The following is a 21,356-nucleotide window of genomic DNA, read 5'->3' as shown; positions in this document are numbered from 1 at the left end:
TCCTAATCTTAACACAGACACTAGCAGTAGCCGTAGGATGTTCCTGTCACTCCCTGGACACCTCGTCACAGCCGGAGAACTAGCTACCCATAAAGGTAGAAACAGCAAAGCTATCTTGCCTCAGAGAAAATTCCCAAAGGATAGGACAGCCCCCCACAAATAATGACTGTGAGAGGAGAAGGAAATGACATACGTAGTATGAAACAAGATTTAGCAAAGGAGGCCACTACTAGCTAGACAGAATTAGTACAGAACAGAAAACTGTGCGGTCAGTAATAAAAACTAGAAAAAGTCCACCGCAGAGAAATGCAAAAATCTCCACACCTGACTAAAGGTGTGGAGGGCAAACTCTGCTGCCCAGAGCTTCCAGCTTAGCTAAATAGATCCATACTGATAAGCTGGACAAATGAGCAAAACATAGAAAATGCCAAACAACAAAGTCCACAACAAGTGAACTGCAAAAAGACAAGCAAGGACTTAGCTTTGCTGAAATGGTCAGAGTGGCAGGGAAATCCTCAGAGAGCCATGACTCCAAGCTCAACAATTGACAACTGGCATTGAATTAGGGATAAGGCCAGACTAATATAGCCGAGTGTTGTGAACTATACTTCTTGGCTCCCTCTTGTGGTCACTAGTGGTTTGGCACTTGGATTGTCCTTTCCCAGGTTGGGACTCACCTGCTTCGTTAGGCCTGGGGTGTTGCTATTTAAACTTCCTGGATTCTCAGTCCAGTGCCTGGCATCGTTGTAATCAGTTCATTTCTGTTTGCTCCTGTCTTCAGGTCCTGGTTCTTTGCAAGATAAGCTAAGTCCTGCTTTCTTATTTTTGATCATTTGCATTGTTTATATTTTTGTCCAGCTTGTACAAAATGTGATTCCTGATATCGCTGGAAGCTCTAGGGGGCTGATATTCTCCCCCCACACCGTTAGTCGGTTTGGGGGTTCTTGGATATTCAGCGTGGATATTTTGCAGGGTTTTTTGCTGACCATATAAGTCATCTTACTATATTCTGCTATTAGTCAGTGGGCCTCTCTTTGCTAAAATCTAGTTCATTCTTACGTTTGTCTTTTCTTCTTACCTCACCGTTATTAATTGTTGGGGGCTTGTATTACTTTGGGGTCTTTTCTCTGGAGGCAAGATAGGTCTTATTTTCCCTGATAGGGTTAGTTAGTTCTCCGGCTGGCGCGAGACGTCTAGGATCAACGTAGGCACGTTCCCCGGCTACTGTTAGTGTTTGTGCTAGGATCAGGTATATGGTCAGCCTAGTTACCACTTCCCTAAGAGCTGGTATTTATGTTTGCAGACTTTGCTGTAATCTCTGAGATCCCCTGCCATTGGGATCATAACAGCCAAGCCAGAAAGACGATCAGTGAGAACAGCTGCTGATGCTAAATCCAAGAAGCAGCCATACCACTCAAAACCACAGGAGGGAGCCCAAGAGCAGAATTCACAAAAATGCTACTTATAACCACCGGAGGGAGCCCAAGAGCGGAATTCACAACAGCTCCCATCCGGTGGCCACAGACTAGTGACGTGTTCGCTTGATCAGTGTCTTGTGAATGAATTCACTCGTCTTTAGTAGGTGGTTAATGCAAATGTCCGAAATACAGTATGCTGATGTTTGGACTGGACTAATAGCAGAAGATGGGCTTAAATAAAAAATTAATATGGTGAATTTAAAAAAATTCTTAAAGAAATATTGTGCCCATGGTGGGAATTAGAGTCACTGCTTTCATGTAATATCATGTGACATGAAACAAGTTTTCATTTGTCTAGAAACCATCATGTTTACGAGCCAATCCCAAACTACCGATGTTTACTACCCCATTCCTGAGATTAATACCAGAGGACAAAACAGAACTATATGGTCAAATAAATGAAAGTACCACCAAATAGTATACAGATAATAAAACATGAAGTTTATTGAGACAAATAAAAAGGGATAAAAACACGGTGCTAATGACAAAAAAGTGTGTACCTGCCAGATACACAGGTGACCAATGGTTACGGAGATAAAATTATTTTAACCCTTTAGCCAATTTTGTACTCAATGACCAGTTTTGAAAACTTCGATCACCCAAGTGTTTCACTAAAGTTTATAACGCAGAGCCATCAAAATAAAAAATCACTTTTTTTCCACAAAAATGATCTTTTAGCCCCCAATTTTTTATTTTCCCAAGGATATCTGAAGAAATTGGATCCCAAGAGTTGTTGTGCAATTTGTCCTGAGTATGCTGATGCCCCATATGTGGGGGGAACCACTGTTTGGGCCCATGGCAGAGCTCAGAAAGGAAGGAGCGCCGTTTTGGAATGCAGACTTTGATGGAATGGTATGCGGGTGTCATGTTGCATTTGCAGAGCCCCTGATGTGCCTAAACAGTAGAACCCCCCCACAAGTGACCCCATTTTGGAAACTAGACCCCCCAATAAATGTATCTAGATGTGTTGTAAGAACTTTGAAGACCCAAGTGTTTCACTAAAATTTATAACGCAGAGCCATGAAAATAAAAAAAAAATCTTTTTTTCACAAAAATTAGATTTTAGCCCCCAATTTTTTTATTTTCACAAGGATAACAGGAGAAATAGGACTTCAAAAGTTGATGTCCAATTTGTCCTGAGTACGCAGATACCCCATATGTGGGCGTAAATCACTGTTTGGGCGCACGGCAGAGCTCAGAAGGGAAGGAGCACCGTTTGATTTTTTCAACGCAGAATTGTCTGGAAATGAGATTGGATGCCATGTCGCTTTTGGAGAGCCCCTGATGTGCCTAAACAGTGGAAAAACCCCAAGTCTTACTCCAACCCTAACCCCAACACACCCCTAACCAAAAGACTAACCCTAACAAACCCCTAATGCTAATCCCAACCTTAAACATAACCCTAATACCAACCCTAACCCCAACAATAATCATAATCCAAACCCTAAACCCAAACTTTAGCCCCACCCCTAACCCAAACTTTAGCCCCACCCCTAACCCAAACGTTAGCCTTAACCCAACTCACTTTAGCCCAACTCTACCCTAATGGGAAAATGGAAAAAATACATTTTATTATCTTATTTTTCCCTAACTAAGGGGGTGATAATGGGGGGTTTGATTTACTATATTTTTATTTTGATCACTGTGATAGACCCTATGACAGTGATCAAAATGACCCAATAGTAAAAATCTATTGCTTTTGGGTGCCGGCTGGCAGATCTCAGCGGGCGCACTGCGCATGCACCCGCCATTTTCTTACTGGAAGAAGACACTGGCGGCCGTGGGGGAAATCAGGAGGATCCAAGGACACCGGGAGGTACCGGGGGAAAGATCAGGAATCCTGTTTTCCGAATGGTCTGCCATTTACTCCATTAGCAAGCATTTGATTTTAATCATTTCATATTATTCATTATATCTACAGCTGAACTTTCATACGACATGTGTTAATATGTGTTAAACATATATGTTATGATTATATATATATATATATATATATATATATATATATATATATATATACATATATATATATATATATATATATATATATATATATATATATATGTATGTGTTAAACATGTGTTAACCTCATTGCTTTGCTCAGTGTGTTATCTCTTTCCATTCCTGGGATGTCAGGGGAAGCTTTGATTCCCCTGTATATTGCCTACAAACATTTGCAATGTGAAGTTCATGAGCATGCAGGGAGACATCATATGCCTAATCTTCTTAGGGCATCAAAGTTCTTTTCCCAACCCTCAAGGCAATACCCATAACCATAACAGGTGATGTACCTGTCTCATGAGAAAGCTATCCAGGCGGTAACACATAATGTTCCAGCAAAGATTTACTGATAGAAAATCTATAAGAGAGAACACTGAGACAATTGTGGTACAATACCTGACCTATCTCAAAAACACCATGCACAACTCCATAATAAAATAGTAATTTTATTAAATATAGCTCCACAAATAGTTATGTAAGACAAACACGTTTAAAAGGTGGGAAATCTCCCAGACAAAAAGCAGAGAAACGTGGGTCAGATTATATACAACATAGTAAACATGATATAGAAATGTTAAATACCACATTGGTTACCTATTGTTGCCTAAATCAAATGTATAAACCATGGAATATATGATTACACACCAGTAACAAGCACAAGCGAAACATAAGAAGGGACGCAGAGAGCATGTTGGGCTGGTATTTTATAGTTATTTGTATATGCACTTGCAGCTTTGCTGTTTAGTAGTGATGAGCGAATATACTCGTTACTCAAGATTTCTCGAGCACGCTCAGGGGTCCTCCGAGTATTTTTTAGTGCTCGGAGATTTAGTTTTTCTTGCCGCAGCTGAATGATTTACATCTGTTAGCCAGCATAAGTACATGTTGAGTTGCCTGGTTGCTAGGGAATCCCCACATGTACTTATGCTGGCTAACAGATGTAAATCATTCAGCTGCGGCAAGAAAAACAATCTCCGAGCACGAAAAAATACTCGGAGGACCCCCGACCATGCTCGGGAAATCTCGAGTAACGAGTATATTCGCTCATCACTACTGTTTAGCACTTTGTTGGTCCTATGTTCTATGAATTATGTATTTGGCCACCTTTTTAGACCGTTATTTGTGGCCAATGTAGTAATTTAAGATTTCTGTATCATATGTATTGTGTTGCATATAATCTGACCCCGATTTTCTAATTTTTCTCTGTGAGTTTTCTCACCTTTTGGCTATGTGCACACGTTCAGGATTTCTTGCAGAAATTTCCTGAGCAAAACAGGACATTTTCTGCAAGAAATCTGCATGCGTTTTTACTGCGTTTTTTTGGCGGATTTTTCCGGAGGTTCCTAATGCAATAATATAGTGGGAAATCCGCAAAATTAATGAACATGCTGCGTTTTTTACCGCAATGCGTTTTTTTTCGCGGAAAAAAACGCATCATGTGCACAAAAATTGCGGAATGCATTCTAAATGATGGGACGCATAATGTATGCGTTTTTTTGCGTTTTTATAGCAAAAAAATGCGAAAAATCTGCAACACGTGCACACAGCCTTATATGTGTTTGTTTTATACAACTTTTTATGTAGCTTTTTTACTATTTGGCATGTGTTTTTTGTGTGAAACATTGAAGAACTTGCTCACACAAATTCAGTGCGAATTTATGCAATTAGCTTACATGTCAAGGAGTGATGTATTTTAGAAATCTAATTCTGAATATTTCCAATACAAGTTGCACATATTATACATGAATTTTGATTATAGGTGAAAGGATCAAGCAAAATTTAAATTCACTTGTTCACATGGATTTTCCTGGGAAATTCAATTTGCAAAGAAGTTATTCTTTGCAAAGTCAATGCCCCTTATTAAGACCCCAGAGCAAAATAAATATGATTTGTAAAAAGAAAAAATCCTCTCATACTCACCTCACTGCTCACCTCTCCAGCCCCTCTGCCGCTCACTGTCACCTGTCTAGTACCCACCATATCTTCTGATCAGCATTGCCTGGGCTGAAATTCCCAGGAGCAAGCGCACTGAAAATCATGGAGTCACAGTTTGTGCCGTGACCTTATGTGCACTTATGCATAACTGTCCCGGGCCTCTCACGCTAGGACCGGACAAGGCAGTGGTGAGAAGCGGAGGAGCTGGAGAGGTGCGCAATAAGGTGAGTATAAAAATAATTACATTATTTTTTCTTTTTTGACCTTTTCATGGTCCCTTATGGTTCAGAAAAATGCTGGATGCCATTATAATTAAATCTACGCTGAAGCAAAATAAAAAAAAATCAACTAAAACCAAGTCACAGTCCTCTATTCTGCACCTACTCCTATTAAGGCCACATTATTGGTCAAGTAGACGGATTGCCTCTAAAATCGCTCTTTTAGCCTGCAAACATCACAATTGTCAGAACGCACATTGCAAATGTTTTGCAGAAAAGTTTAGTGTAGTTGCCATAGTTTGTCCTAAACTAAAAGGAAGAAAACGTTTCAGGTAGCATTCGATGTATTAAAAGAATGATATCACTTACCTGCCACACAGAATTTCGTGCTTCCCTTCTGTTTATTCTTACTTCGTGGTCCAAGTTCACTCTCTATTTCTGAAAGTCCTATGTTAAAACACAAAAGAGAATTATATTTAAATTGCTGTACCTGAACAGTTTTTATTATGTAACTCTTCATTCAACACACTAATTTTTCCACTATACCTAGACTCACTTATCCCCTTCTCCTTCATTTTCTGTTTTTTCGTTTTCATTTTTTCCTCCCCTTCTTCCAAGAGCCATAACTTTTTTTATATTTCCATCCTAAAAGCCGTATGATGGCTTGGTTTCTACGAGACGAGTTGAACTTTTGCATGGCACCATTGATTTTACCATATAGAGTACTGGAAAACAGGAAAGAATTGCAAAAAAACTGCTATTCCACAAAAGTGTTTTTTTTTTTTTTTTCACTATATGGTAAAATTGACCTGGCAATAGGATCCTCCAGGTCAGCACAACTAGACTACACAGATACCAAACATGTATAGTTTATTTTTTATTTAAGTGGTGAAAACAAATTTGTTTCAGTTAGCCATTAAAAGGTATATATATATATTTTGAAAACTAATTCAGAAATTTGTTTGAAAAACTAAATTTTGTTGAATTTTTCCCAAGACCCGTAAAGTTTTCGTGATCTGGGGCTGGATGAGGGCTTATTTTTTGTGTGCAGAGCCCACATTTTTATTGATACCATTTTGGGGTAGATACGATATTTTAACCCCTTTGTGCCATGCGCCGTACTAGTACGGCGCTGCGGGCACTGCATTTGTGCCATCCGCAGTACTAGTATGGCGCCGCCATTTTCCGGTCACTGCGGAATTAATAATAATAATAATAATAATAATTTTATTTATATAGCGCCAACATATTCCGCAGCGCTTTACAACTTATAGAGGGGACTTATACAGACAACAGACATTACAGCATAACAGAAATCACAGTTCAAAACAGATACCAGGAGGAGTGAGGGCCCTGCTGCTCGCAAGCTTACAATCTATGAGGAAAAGGGGAGACACAAGAGGTGGATGGTAACAATTGCTTTAGTTATTTGGACCAGCCATAGTGTAAGGCTCGGGTGTTCATGTAAAGCTGCATGAACCAGTTAACTGCCTAAGTATGTAACAGTACAGACACAGAGGCTATTAACTGCATAAAGTGTATGAGAACATGATGGAGGAACCTGATTATGTTGTTGTTTTTTATTAATAGGCCACACAGGGATAATTAGGTTAATGCGTTGAGGCGGTAGGCCAATCTGAACAAATGAGTTTTTAGTGCACGCTTAAAACTGTGGGGATTGGGGATTAATTGTATTAACCTAGGTAGTGCATTCCAAAGAATCGGCGCAGCACGTGTAAAGTCTTGGAGACGGGAGTGGGAGGTTCTGATTATTGAGGATGCTAACCTGAGGTCATTAGCAGAGCGGAGGGCACGGGTAGGGTGGTAGACTGAGACCAGAGAGGAGATGTAGGGTGGTGCTGAGCCATGGAGTGCTTTGTGGATGAGGGTAGTAGTTTTGTACTGGATTCTGGATTGGATGGGTAGCCAGTGTAATGACTGGCACAAGGTAGAGGCATCGGTGTAACGGTTGGCGAGGAATATGATCCTGGCAGCAGCATTCAGGACAGATTGGAGCGGGGAGAGTCTGGTAAGAGGGAGGCCGATTAGTAGAGAGTTACAATAGTCCAGACGAGAATGAATAAGTGAGACAGTAAGAGTTTTTGCAGAGTCGAAAGTAAGAAAAGGGCGAATTCTGGAAATGTTTTTGAGATGCAGATAAGAAGAGCGAGCCAGTGATCGGATGTGGGGGGTGAATGAAAGCTCGGAATCAAGGATGACTCCAAGGCAGCGGGCATGTTGCTTTGGAGTAATGGTGGAACCGCACACGGAGATGGCAATGTCAGGCAAAGGTAGGTTTGTAGAGGGAGAGAACACGAGGAGTTCAGTTTTTGACAGGTTCAGTTTCAGATAGAGGGAGGACATGATGTTAGAGACAGCGGTAAGACAATCACTGGTGTTTTCTAAAAAGGTCGGAGTGAAAGCAGGAGAAGAAGTGTATAATTGGGTGTCGTCAGCATAGAGATCGTACTGGAAACCAAATCTACTGATTGTTTGTCCAATAGGGGCAGTATACAAAGAGAAGAGGAGGGGGCCTAGGACTGATCCTTGAGGAACCCCAACAGTAAGGGGAAGGTGAGAGGAGGAGGAACCAGCAAAACAAACAGTGAAGGATCGGCCAGAGAGATAGGAGGAGAACCAAGAGAGAACGGTGTCCTTGAGGCCGATGGAGCGGAGCATAGTGAGGAGGAGCTGATGATCCACAGTGTCGAATGCTGCGGAGAGATCCAAGAGAATTAGCATGGAATAGTGACCATTAGATTTAGCTGTTAGTAGGTCATTAGAGACTTTAGTGAGGGCAGTTTCAGTAGAGTGTAAAGAGCGGAAACCAGATTGAAGAGGGTCGAGAAGAGAGTTATCTGAGAGATAGCGGGTAAGACGGGAGTGGACCAGGCGTTCCAGGAGTTTAGAGATGAAGGGAAGATTAGAGACAGGTCTATAATTAGCGGCACAATTTTGATCGAGGGAGGGCTTTTTAAGTAGTGGATGTATGATGGCATGCTTAAATGAGGAGGGAAAAATACCGGAAGTGAGGGAAAGGTTGAATATTTTTGTCAGGTGAGAGGTGACAGCTGGGGAAAGGGACTGGAGGAGATGTGACGGAATGGGGTCACTGGTGCAAGTGGTCGGGCGAGAAGATGCAAGGAGCCTGCTTACTTCTTCTTCTGTAACTGGTTCAAAGTCAGAGAGTGAACTAGATGCAGTGGGGGAGGGAGGACAGTGCTTGGTATGAAGAGATTGGGAAATGATTTCCTGTCGAATGTGGTCAATTTTTTCTTTGAAGTAATTGGCCAGATCGTCAGCGTGGAGATCTGTGGTTGGGGCCTGCTCTCTTGGGTTGAGTAGGGACCGGAAAGTGTCAAAGAGACGTTTAGGGTTATTGGACAGCGAGGTGATGAGGGTGTTGAAATAGGTTTGTTTGGAGAGGTGAAGGGCAGAGTTGTATGTTTTTAGCATGAACTTATAATGGATGAAATCTTCAGGTAGATTAGATTTTCTCCACAGACGTTCGGCGCACCTGGAGCACCGCTGCAGGAAACGTGTTTGCAGCGTGTGCCACGGTTGTCGCCGTCTGTGCCGAGTTGTTCTATGTATAGGAGGTGCAGCTTCTTCCAGGGCACTTTGCAGGGTTTCATTGTAATGCTTCAGAGCAGAATCAGGACAAGAGATGGAGGAGATTGGGGCCAATGAAGACTGCAAGTTCTTCATAAGTTTCTGGGTGTTAATGGCCTGTATGTTTCTATAAGTGTGGAAAGTGGGGATGACCTGAGCGGGATGGCAGTTCTTGATAGAGAATGAAAGAAGGTTGTGGTCAGAGAGCGGGAGAGGGGAGTTTGTGAAATCATCCAGGAATTTTGACCAGCCAATCACAGCGACATGACAATAAAGCTTACAAAAAAAAAGCATGTGACAGGCTGTGATTGGTGCGGTGTGTCGCTGTGTGTCACATTAGGTGGGGTGATCGCCACGTCACCTCACCTGATTAACCCCTATAGCGCTGATTGGCTAGAAGCTATTGTTCAGCCAACCAGCGCCAAAGGGGTTAATTTAAAATACCGATCACCGCCCTGCACGCCATCTCTCTCTCAGATTTGGCATGCAGAGCGGTTGTCCAAGCCCCTCTGTCTGACCTGAGTGAAGGAATCCATTGGTGGCCAGTGTTATCAACCCAGCGATCTCCTGCCCTCCTGTGCTGTGTGCTGCTCCAGCTCTGTGCTGCTCCAGCTCTGTGCTTGTGCTCTCTGCTGCCATCTGCCTGCTGTGTTAGGTGAGGCCTGTGATCACAGCAGCAGCTGTTCCAGTACTCCCCTCCCCCCCAATTCAATTTTTAGTGCACTTTTTGCGCTTTTTTTTCTGTGTGCGGCGTCCCGTGCAGAGCATTCTTGCTCTTCCTGTGTCCGCAGCTCTTTGATCAGTATCGCTGCTGATCAGAGACTGCGCCACATGACCTTTTCTTTCTTTAGCTAGTTAGTGTAGCGGACTTCGCAGTCTAAGCGACGTCCAATTTTTTTTTTACAAAAAAATAATAGTAGTTAGTACAGTGTGGTTTTAGATGTAGATTAGCTGGTGTCACTGCCTAAACTACTCTGTACAATTTTTTTTTTTCTCTAAAAATAAGACCGGTCGTCATTAAGTGGTAGCGTGTTAGTTAGTGTAGTAGGCATCACAGTGTTAGTGACGACCGATCATCTTTTAGAAAAAAAACAATCGTACAGAGTAGTTTTATAGGTAGGGAGGTAGCGTCTTTTTTGCATAAAAAAATCTGCTATCGCCGGATAATCTAGTGCATTAGGGGAGCGTACGTCACACTGTTAGGCTGCCGTCACACTAGCAGTATTTGGTCAGTAGTTTACATCAGTATTTGTAAGCCAAAACCAGGAGTGGGTGATAAATGCAGAAGTGGTGCATATGTTTCTGTTATACTTTTCCTCTAATTGTTCCACTCCTGGTTTTGGCTTACAAATACTGATGTAAAATACTGACCAAATACTGCTAGTGTGACGGCAGCCTTAGTGGCGTTCGCTTTTCTTTTGTAAAAAGAATAGTTGCGTTGTCTAATTTTTAGCGCGTTCATTAGGGGAACGTGTGTCACACTGTTAGTGGCGTTCGTTTTTTCTTTTGAAAAAAAAAAAAAAGATTTAGTTGCGTAGGGTAAATTTATACTTTTTTTTATACAAACTTATTTTTTTATATCTGATTTTTATTTTCATTTTTTTTTCTTGCTTCTTCTACATTTTTTCTCACTACTTGTTTTTTCTCTCTGATTTGTTAAAATAAAGAGTACCTTATACACAAGCCCCACACATTACACGTGTAAAAGCACCACTTACACACACATACCCAGGGTTTGGGAAAAAAAAAAAAAATGGCCAATTCGTCAACAAGGCGCTATTCACCAGAGGAGACTTACGCCATCCTTGCGTCCGACACGGATACAGCCAGTGAAGAAGATCTCACATTCCTCTATTCCTCCTCCTCCTCATCTGGTGAGGAAGGACCCCCCACAAGGCGCTGTAGGACCCAGGCAACTCCTGCAGCAATCGATCCCATATGGATTGCACCCCCTGAAAATTTTCAGCCCGTCATTCCGGATTTCAGCAGCAGCTCAGGAATCCAGTTTGACACCACTGGCCTCACTGAAATTGACTTCTTCAAATTCTTTTTCAGTGATGAAATGATAAATCTTATGGTGACCCAGAAGAACCTGTATGCCCAACAATTTTTCACCTAAAATCCCACGTCATCACATGCCAGATGGACCCCCGTAAATGCAGCAGAGATGATGACATTTTGGGGAATTGTGCTGCATATGGGCATAATCAAAAAGCCAAAGCTTCGGCAATACTGGAGTACTGACATTCTCTACAGTTCACCGGTATTCCGCATTGCCATGAAAAGGACATGATTTGAAGGAATCCAAAAATGTTTGCATTTTAGTGATAATGCACAGTGTCCTCCTCGAGACGATCCAAACTTTGTTCGTCTATATAAAATTCAGCCAGTGATTGAACACTTCAGCAGAAAATTTGCTGAGGCGTACACACCCCAGAGGGACATCGCTATTGATGAATCTCTCGTTCACTTCAAAGAGAGGCTAAAATTCCGACAGCACCTGCCCAGTAAGAGGTCCAGGTACGGAATAAAGCTGTACAAACTGTGCGAGAGTACCTCAGGGAACAGCCACAAATTTAGGGTCTACGAGGGGAAGGACACCCAGGTTAACCCCCCTGAATGCCCCCCAATCCTGGGGGTGAGTGGGAAAATTGTGTGGGAATTGCTGCACCCACTGCTGTATAAGGGTTATCACCTCTACATTGATAATTTTTACACCAGCATCCCAATCTTGAAGGCCCTCTCTGCCAGAGGTACAGCTGCATGTGGCACCGTGCAAAAAAATCAGCAAGCCCTCCCTATGCCGCTAATTAGGCAAATGCTGAGAAAAGTAGAAAGCAGAGCCCAATGCAGTGAAAACATGCTGGCGGTCAAGTTCAAGGACAAAAGGGATGTCCTTATCCTGACCACCATACACCGTGACAACAGCACCCTTGTCACTGTTCGTGGGACCACAACACAAGTCCCAAAGCCAGATTGTATCCTGGATTATAATCGGTACATGGGGGGGTGTAGATCTCTCAGATCAGGTCCTGCAACCATACAGTGCCATGCGAAAAGCTTACGTATGGTATAAAAAATTGGCCGTGCACATCGTACAGATGGCAATGTACAATGATTTTGTGCTGTTCCGATCTACAGGCAATACGGGGGGACCTTCATTAAGTTTCAGGAGGTAGTCATCAAGGCCCTAATATTTGGCAATCAGGGAGGTGAGGGCCCCAGTACTTCTGAATCTGATAGTGCCCATATTGTGCCAGGTCAACATTTCCCAGGACAGGTTCCCCAAACAGCGAGGACAGGACGATCACAAAAACGGTGCAGAATATGTTCCAAGAGGGGAATCCGAAAGGACACAATTTACCATTGTGAAACCTGCCCTGAGAAACCTGGCCTTTACATTAAGGATTGTTTCAAAGCATACCATACATCCACAAATTAATAAAATTAGTTTATACCCTGTTGACACAACACACTTTTATTATCTGATGTACCCCGCACATCTTACACATACCGCCACATTATAAATTCATACACCAGTAAAACCAAAAGAATTATAATCAATACTATAAAACTATGCCTCTAGAAAAATTCCTTCAGGGGTATAGTTTCCAAAATGGGGTCACTTGTGGAGGATTTCCACTGTTTAGGCACATCAGGGGCTCTGCAAATGCAACATGACGCCCGCAGACCATTCCATCAAAGTCTGCAATCCAAAACGTCACTTATTCCATTCCAAGCCCCGACGTCTGCCCAAACAGTGGTTTTTCCCCACATATGGGGTATCGGCGTACTCGTGAAAAATTTCACAACATTGTTTTCTGTCTATATTCTCTTATAACCCTTGGGAAAATAAAAAAATCGTAGCTAAAAGATCATTTTTGAGGAAAAAATGTGTTTTATTTTTTTTCACGACTCAACGTTATAATTTTTGGTGAGGCACTTAGAGGTTCACGGTGCTCACCACATCACTAGATAAGTTCCTTGAAGGGTCTAGTTTCTAAAATGGGGTCACTTGTGGTGGTTTTCCACTGTTTAGGTACATCAGGGGCTCTCCAAATGCGACATGGTGTCCGATATCAATTCCAGCCAATTGTGGTTTGAAATAGTCAAATGGCGCTCCTTCCCTTTTGAGCCCTGCCTACAGTGGTTTTCCCCCACCTATGGGGTATCAGTGTATTCAGCACAAATTGCACAACAACTTTAGTTGTCCATTTTCTCTTTTTACACTTGTGAAGATAAAAAAACTTGTTGCTAAAAGATCATTATGTGAAAAAAAAGTTAAATGTTCATTTTTTACTTCCACATTCCGTTAATTCCTGTGAAGCACCTGAAGGGTTAATAAACTTCTAATCTTCTTGAATGTGGTTTTGAGCACCTTGAGGGGTGTAGTTTTTAGAATGGTGTCAGTTCTGGGTATTTTAAATCATATAAGCCTCTCGAAGTGACTTCAAATGTGATGTGGTCCCTAAAAAAATGGTATTGTAAAGTTTGTTGAAAAAATGAGAAAACGCTGTTTAACTTTTAACCCTTATAACTCCCTAACAAAGAAAATTTGGTTCCAAAATTGTGCTGATGTAAAGTAGACATGTGGGAAATGTTATTTATTAACTAATTTGTGCGATATGAGTCTCTGAGGCAAGGGTATAAAAATTCAAAGTTTAAAAATTGCAAAATTTTCAAAATTTTCACCAAATTTCTGTTTTTTTCACAAATAAACGCAAGTAATATCAAATAAATTTTGCCATTATCATAAAATACAATATGTCACGAGAAAACAATCCATTGAAGCATTTCAGAGTTATTACTTCATAAAGTGACAATGGTCAGAATTGTAAAAATTGGCCCTGTCACTTAGGTGAAAACAGGCTTCGGGGTGAAGGGGTTAATTGCCTCATTGCATTTTATTGCAATATTGCAGCAACCAAAAAAAAACAATGCTGGGGTTTAATTTTTTTATTTCTCATTAAGCCGATTCCCGATTGGATTAATTTATTTTATATTTTGATGGATTGGCCGTTTATGAATGCAGCGATACCAAAATATGTGTATTTTGTAAAAAAATTGTTTTATTTTCAATGGGGTACAAAAGGGGTGATCTGAACTTTTGTGTCTTTAGATTTTTTTTTCTTTTTTTAAAAAACTTTTTCCCACTTCTTACCTTATTTAATAGTACAATTAGGAGACATTAAGCGGCAATTATCCGATCGCCTGTGCTACACGTAGAAGGGCTTTAGCACTGCTATGAATAGAGATAATCACGATCTCTTATGAATTCTGGCCACGAGATGACATTCACAGGATTATCTTAATGACAGACACAGATGTCTTTAGCAGACCCTTGGCTGCCATGACAACCCATTGATGTCCTGCGATCACATCTCATTGATCACAGAGACAGACAGTGGTATTTAATAGGTTAACAGTTAAGAACGGCGCACCACTCTGTTAAAGGCACATAATTTCAGCTGTCATGTGTGGGGAAAAATGAGGGCTCAGCGTCAAAGTCAGGGACACTACATATGACGTATATATACGTCATATCGTGAAGGGGTTAAAGGAGAAATGGTGTCATACTGTGGTTTCAAGTGCCCTTCAGCTCTGCCTTAGCTAAGAATGAGCCATGACACAGTCTCCATTAAAAACAATAGAGGCATTTATTACGGTTGCGCCTCACTGCTTCTAATAAACAAGAGTCATCATTAAGCTAAGTAGGTAGAAAATACAATGCCTCTTGGAAACAAAAACAAATATATTTTCTTTAAGTTTTCTTCATTGTGCAAAAATAAAAAAATACATTAAAAATTGGAAACCCTGTAGTCATTATAACCCAAAGAATAAAGTGATTATGTGATATTTGCCAGACAGCAAACACCATAAAATATGGCAGCCAAAAATCAATAACAACAGTTGTTATTTTCTATATCCCACCGGAAAATACATAAACGTTATACAATACGATATATATTGTTATTGTACTTGAAATTGAGCCATTTGAAAATACAACTTTTCTTGTAAAATATAAGTCCTTACAAACCTAAGATAAGTAAAAATGTATGTCTCTCCTATTGCAGGGGTTAACAAAAAAGCAAAAAAGAAAGTTAAGAATGTTAAAACATCTTTACTTGATATTAAATTGCCTTATAAAACAGTCTATAATATTGTATGCAAATTGCCTCTTCAGAGAAAAAGAGGACTTGAACTCTATAGCACCACCTGTTGGAAGTAGCGATCCTACAAGTCACAATCAACCGTTTAACGAGTCGTGCAATATGACTTACGATAAAAGCCAAATCAGTATCTCAATTTGCAGACACGGTGTTTCGGGCAGTTGGCTGTTGTCCAGAGCCTTTACCTAGCCAATTTAGTTTTTATGCTTCGCACTGACGAGGGCCAACAGCCTGAAACACCGTGTCTGCGAATTGAGATACTGATTGGGCTTTTATCCTAAGTCATATTGCACGACTCGTTAAAGGGTTGATTGTGACTTGTAGGATCGCTACATCCAAGAGGTGGCGCTATAGAGTTAAGTCCTCTTTTTCTCTGAAGAGGCAATTTGCATATTACATTTCCCAGAGGAGCATTGCACGGCGAATAAGCCTCCTTACCTTGATAAGCCAGAGCTGGTATATCACTTTCCTCAAGGAGAAACCTTACCCCTATAATATTGTAGCCATTATGAGAATATCATATGTATTGGACTGGCAACAGGTCTTTTACCTCTAATATCCAGGTTGACGCTGGGTTTTGCAATCCCATTAGGCCATGTGCACACGTTGCGGTTTTTGCTGCGGATCCGCAGAGTTTTTGATGCTGCGGATTTGCAGCAGTTTTCCATGCGGTGTACAGTACAATGTTAACCTATGGAAAACAAAAACCGCAGTGCACATGCTGCGGAAAAAAGGCGCGGAAACGCAGCGGTTTATTTTCCGCAGTATGTCAATTCTTTGTGCGGAATCCGTTTTACACCTGCCCCATTGTAGAAACCCGCAGGTGTCTAAAACCGCAGTGGAAACTGCACAAAAAAACGCGATAAAACCCGCAGTACTTTTGGCACTGCGGATTTACCAAACCCGCTGCGGAAAATTCCGCAATGGAATCCACAGCGTGTGCACATGGCCTCAATCTTCAAACATTGTTAAATATTGGCAATTTGCATTATTGGGGCAGCCATCAAAGATAAAATCCTAATCTGGGACACCATAATAGCTTGGAGGGCTTCTAGAAAAGTTTGTAAACTGAATCTCCATTAAACTATCCTGAGCCATTCATAGGAATCAGACTTTTTAGAGGGTAGACCTAGAATTCCAGATGATCAGGCATAGGATGGATAAGGAAATGTGTCTCGTAAGTTAACCAGTAGCTAGACCACCCTTTCATTTAGTGAAGCGGTTGTTAAATTCCCTCCTTTAGTGGGATATGAATTTGTGTACCTCCACATTAAAAATCTTACACAAGTTGTTATGGCCCCAATTACTGAAGAGTCGAAAAAGCTATAAGACAAAATCTCGGTAAAAGCACAAACAACGTCATTCTCATTAAGTTCTATTTATAAAGTAAGTAAAACAGAAATCAAATGGTCTGATATATCCCCAGGGCCAGATCTAGGAAAATGGTTTTTCCAATCACTCACTATCTGTACAAGATATACTGTATTTGACACTACGATTAGAATTAATACAGTACTCCCGTATGATAATTACAAATCCATGGTCTTTCATAGAGCTTATGTCATGCCAGGGAGATAGACCAAGATGAATCCCTCACATATTTATCCTATTCTAAATGTCAGACCCAGCATGGAGAGATCTGTAATTGTTTATTGGAGTGTTCACATATCCAGGAGTTGTGGATAACAGTTACTCAGTTTCTTGGAGATACTATTAATATTGTTACCCGGCCAAAAGCAGAGTAGGCCCTATTTAAAACCTTAACACACTCTACAGGCGCTTCACCGAGTAGCCAAAATCAACTTATCCTATATATTTGGGCAGCAGCTACCCACAAAAGCCTTCTGCAATGTTGTACGCAGAATTCACCTCCTCCTTTTACCCTTAATAAAAATAAATTTGAGTTTCTCTTTAAAATAGACTTAAAACAGACTGGACACATACTTTATTAGAAAAGTATGTTAAAATGTATTTTATATGTATGGAGAAAGTTTATGATCACCTTACCGCTAACCATGAGACAAGCTTTACATTCGTGTTTTTAGTGCACTCTTTGGTACATGAAAGATCAATTGGCAGTAAATGTTCTCATTCCATTGAATTTACGTCCTTGGGTCACTTTCTTATTTATCTCCAATAATGCGGATTTATTTGGAGTAAAATTTTTTACTTATACTTTGATGCGCAGAAGGGAAACAGATGAAGTTTATAGGGAGGGGTGAAGGAAAATTTTATTCTATAGAGAGGGATCAGCTTGTGTTTTTAATTTTGTATTACATTTTTGCAGAAGTCAAAAGTACATATGTGCATCAATCCAACTGCAATTATATTCAATCATGTAGGGGGCAGTATATGCGCAAGGTAGGAATGTACTGTGTATACCTGAACTTGTATACTAAATATGCACAGGAGTAGTGACATCATTTACATGTGCTGCTTTAATTACAGTTGATAGCCATCATTTGTCAGGTATCCACATTTAGATGCAATAACCTTCTGGCCTTACAGAGCAGATACTTCTAGGTTCAGTCACACAGATTAACTAGTCTGCGATATCAATAAAAATCAGACACGGTTAGTAATGGACTTTAGAAATCCTGGAACCAGAGATTAAGAGGTGAAGCAGACAAATTAATTCTGTGTTTATAGGTTCATTTCTGAGTTTTGTGAAACACTATTAGGGGGTAGGAATAATAAAAGTATGTAACATGCATAGCCTCACAGTTTGATTACCCCGGAGGAAGCTATTTATATTTGGCAATACATATGGGGAAGGTGCTGTCTGCGCACAGTGGGGTTATGCTGGGTTCTGGACCACTGACCTATATTTTAAATAGCCTCAGATTTTGTAATATTTTGCTTACTTAAATCATCACTAAGATACTACATTTTTACACTGTATGTAATTATTCATTTTCTATATAACACTATTCCAGTGTGTCCACTGTGGTTTAAATATTCAACTGATTTTGTGTATATTTGTCCACTCTATCTATTGTACACTATTTGGGGTAGTCTTATTTTCTGTATTGTCATGATTCCACCTAATGGTGAGTCTGGCAGCAGTGAGTGACAGTTCAGCTGTCCAATACAGGACAAGGGAGTGCTGAGCTGTCAGTATGGTGATGGACAGCTCAGCCATCCAATCAGAGGCTGAAGCGTGCTGATCTGTCAGTGTGGTGATTAACAGTTCAGCCATCCAGGCAAGGCCAGGGTGTGCCGGGGCTTCCTCCTAGTGTCTACTATTCAAGTGATTACCTGGCTATTTAGCTGCCTCTTTGCCTCCCATTGGTGCCAGTTGTAGTTTTGCTCAAATGGTGTGCACTTGCTCGGTTCTCTGTGTTCCTGTATTTGATTGTCATTGCCTGACCTTAGACTTTGCTTTTGACCATCGGTTTGCCTTGCCCTTTTGTCTTAATCTGCTTCCTTCCCAGAATTCTGACCTTGGACTGTGAACTGACTGTGTCTTTATCGATATCCCTTTGTTAATGATGAGCCCTCTTGGTATCTGACCCTGGATCTCTTGACAACCCAGCCTGAAGGCTTGAGCATGAGTAGTGACTACCGTCACACATATCAAGGACAGAGACCCCTGTGTGTGCCCATGCCTGCATGTTTGTTTGGGATTTGTTTGCTCAGCTTTGCAATAAATCATAATTTTTTTGAAAAAAAAAACTACTAATCTGTGAGTTTTTTTATTGCATTTCTCAAATATATATATATATATATATATATATATATATATATATATATATATATATATTTTTATAAATTAATTGAAAATCAAGATTGGTCCAAAACAATATTTCTGATTTTCAATCAACATTGGCTAAGAGGGTACAGTACATGGCGAAATAGAGTGATGTGGTAAGGCCTGTCCCACACGTCCAGATAATTCCGGTACCGGTTATCAGTGTCCGTGTGTCCGTGAGCTCATGTAGGCCATCCGTGTGGCACACGTGCGGCAGCCGTGTGCTGCCTGGGTACCACACGGACCGCGCAGGAGAGACAGCGCTACAGTAAGCGCTGTCCCGCCAGCATGGTGCTGAAGCCGCCATTCATCCTCTCCAGCGCTCGCTGGGGAGAAGGGATGAAAAATCGTTTTTTTTTGTTTTTTGTGTTTCAAATAAACTTTAGGGCATCCTCCCCCCTCCCACCCCCTGTGCGCCTGGCCGCCGGCATTAAAATACTCACCTGCCTCCCTCGCAGTGTCCTGTCCTGGCCGCACCTTCTACTGTATGAGCGGTCATGTGGGGCCGCCGATTACAGTCATGAATATGCGGCTCCACCTCCCATAGGGGAGGCGGGTGAGTATTTTAATAACAGCGGGCGGGCGCACAGGGGGTGGGGACATGGATCTTTATGTTAAACACGAGAAACAAAAAAAAAAAGGATTATTCATATCTTCTCTACAGCAAACGCTGCTGCAGAGAAGATATGAATGGCGGCTTCAGCACCATGCTGGGGGGACAGCGCTTACTGTAAGCGCTGTCTCCAGCACGGCACACGGACTGCACACGGAAAACATCCGTGTGCGGTACGTGTTTTACACGGACCCATTGATTTTAATGGGTCCGTGTAATACGTGCGCTCCCACGAACACTGACATGTCTCTGTGTTTGGCACACGGAGACACGGTCCGCAAAAAATCAATAACATCTGCACAGATGCATTGATTTCAATGTGTCTACGTGTGTCAGTGGCTCCGGTACGTGAGGAAACGGTTACCTCACGTACCGGAGCCACTGACGTGTGAAACCGGCCTAACACAGTAGATATTAGGTGTGTCTGAGACCCATGTGCAGTCGAAAATACACAGATGGTCAAATCCGCCAAAATTCGAATTCGTCAATTTATGAGAATTAAAATGGAAATTTGAATTGCAACTAAGTTATTTGATGAAAATAAATTGTTTATTATGCTGAGGGGATAACTCCAGAACCCAGAGCATATTAAACTTTGGATTTAAAGAAAATAAATACTTATCTCACAAGTCACCTTTGCCACCAACCCTGCAGACAAAGGCTTCTGGCAACGGGTAGGTCTCCGAGGTCACTGCACACGATTCCATCACGACGTTCGTTATGACATGCATCGCATGAAGTCTAGTCTCCATCTCGGGGGATGAAAATGACAACGTCATGATGCACGCTGCTATGGCACAATGCACTGACATCAAAGGCCTACTCAGTGTCAGAAGCCCTGGTATAAAGTAAAAGTAGGTCAAAGAGGATGTCTGCGAGTGTGTAAGGCAAAAAGAAGAGGAATAGAAGACCAGACAGTGGGCTGTGGGGCAGTGATGAACTGAATATTATTATTTTTTTAGCCTTTTGACTGTCCTCTACAGTTCAAATGGAGGTCAGCTGGATGCCATTTTGCTGAATTCATGCAGAGTGAAAGAAACCGAAACATTTGTATTTTGAAGAATCTGAGCATTTATAAAATTTGCTGAGAATTCAATACCACTCAAATAAATTCACTTATCTCTAGAATTTAAATATTTGAATTATTATCCTGTATAATTAAATTGCACAGAAACTCTTTCACGGTGGCTAATAAGCTCCAATCTTCCAATTGTTTGCAATAAAAATACTGGACTGAAAAGATTTTCCACATCATACTCCAAAGCACTTGGCACCGAAAGGGGAATTATCACTTCTTTTGTTCAGCAACAGACCCAAACAGTCTTTGCTTACAGCATTACAAACATAGTTTATATGTCTAGCTGATTACATCGACTGCGACTGATACTGCATTTACTCCATTCAGCAGCTTATTACTTTCACTGGTGCAGATTCCTGGCTGTACAGTAGATTCAGTCTCCTTGGGTGCTACCATTCAGATTACACAAAGGGATGGCATTTAGACATGTTCATAAAATCTGTGAATGGGGATATGGTAAGGGTTAGGGAATCAGTGACTCAGAAATGTATTATTGGAGT

At 41.2% G+C, this 21,356-nt stretch overlaps 1 protein-coding gene across 5 annotated transcripts in view; it reads right to left on the bottom strand.

Annotated features, from left to right (window-relative positions):
- Positions 1-21,356, bottom strand: part of BMPR1B (bone morphogenetic protein receptor type 1B) — a 739,804-nt gene that overhangs the window by 411,264 nt on the left and 307,184 nt on the right. For all 5 annotated transcript variants that reach the window (XM_077277365.1, XM_077277348.1, XM_077277373.1 and 2 more), the window contains one exon: positions 6,002-6,079. The gene's annotated coding sequence lies outside the window, so the exon portion shown is untranslated. The remainder of the gene's footprint in view (positions 1-6,001; positions 6,080-21,356) is intronic.

This window comes from Ranitomeya variabilis, chromosome 1 (assembly GCF_051348905.1).
Source record: "Ranitomeya variabilis isolate aRanVar5 chromosome 1, aRanVar5.hap1, whole genome shotgun sequence".
Lineage (NCBI taxonomy): Eukaryota > Metazoa > Chordata > Amphibia > Anura > Dendrobatidae > Ranitomeya > Ranitomeya variabilis.
Note: the sequence above shows the minus strand (reverse complement) of the source record. Positions and strands in the feature narration are given on the sequence as shown.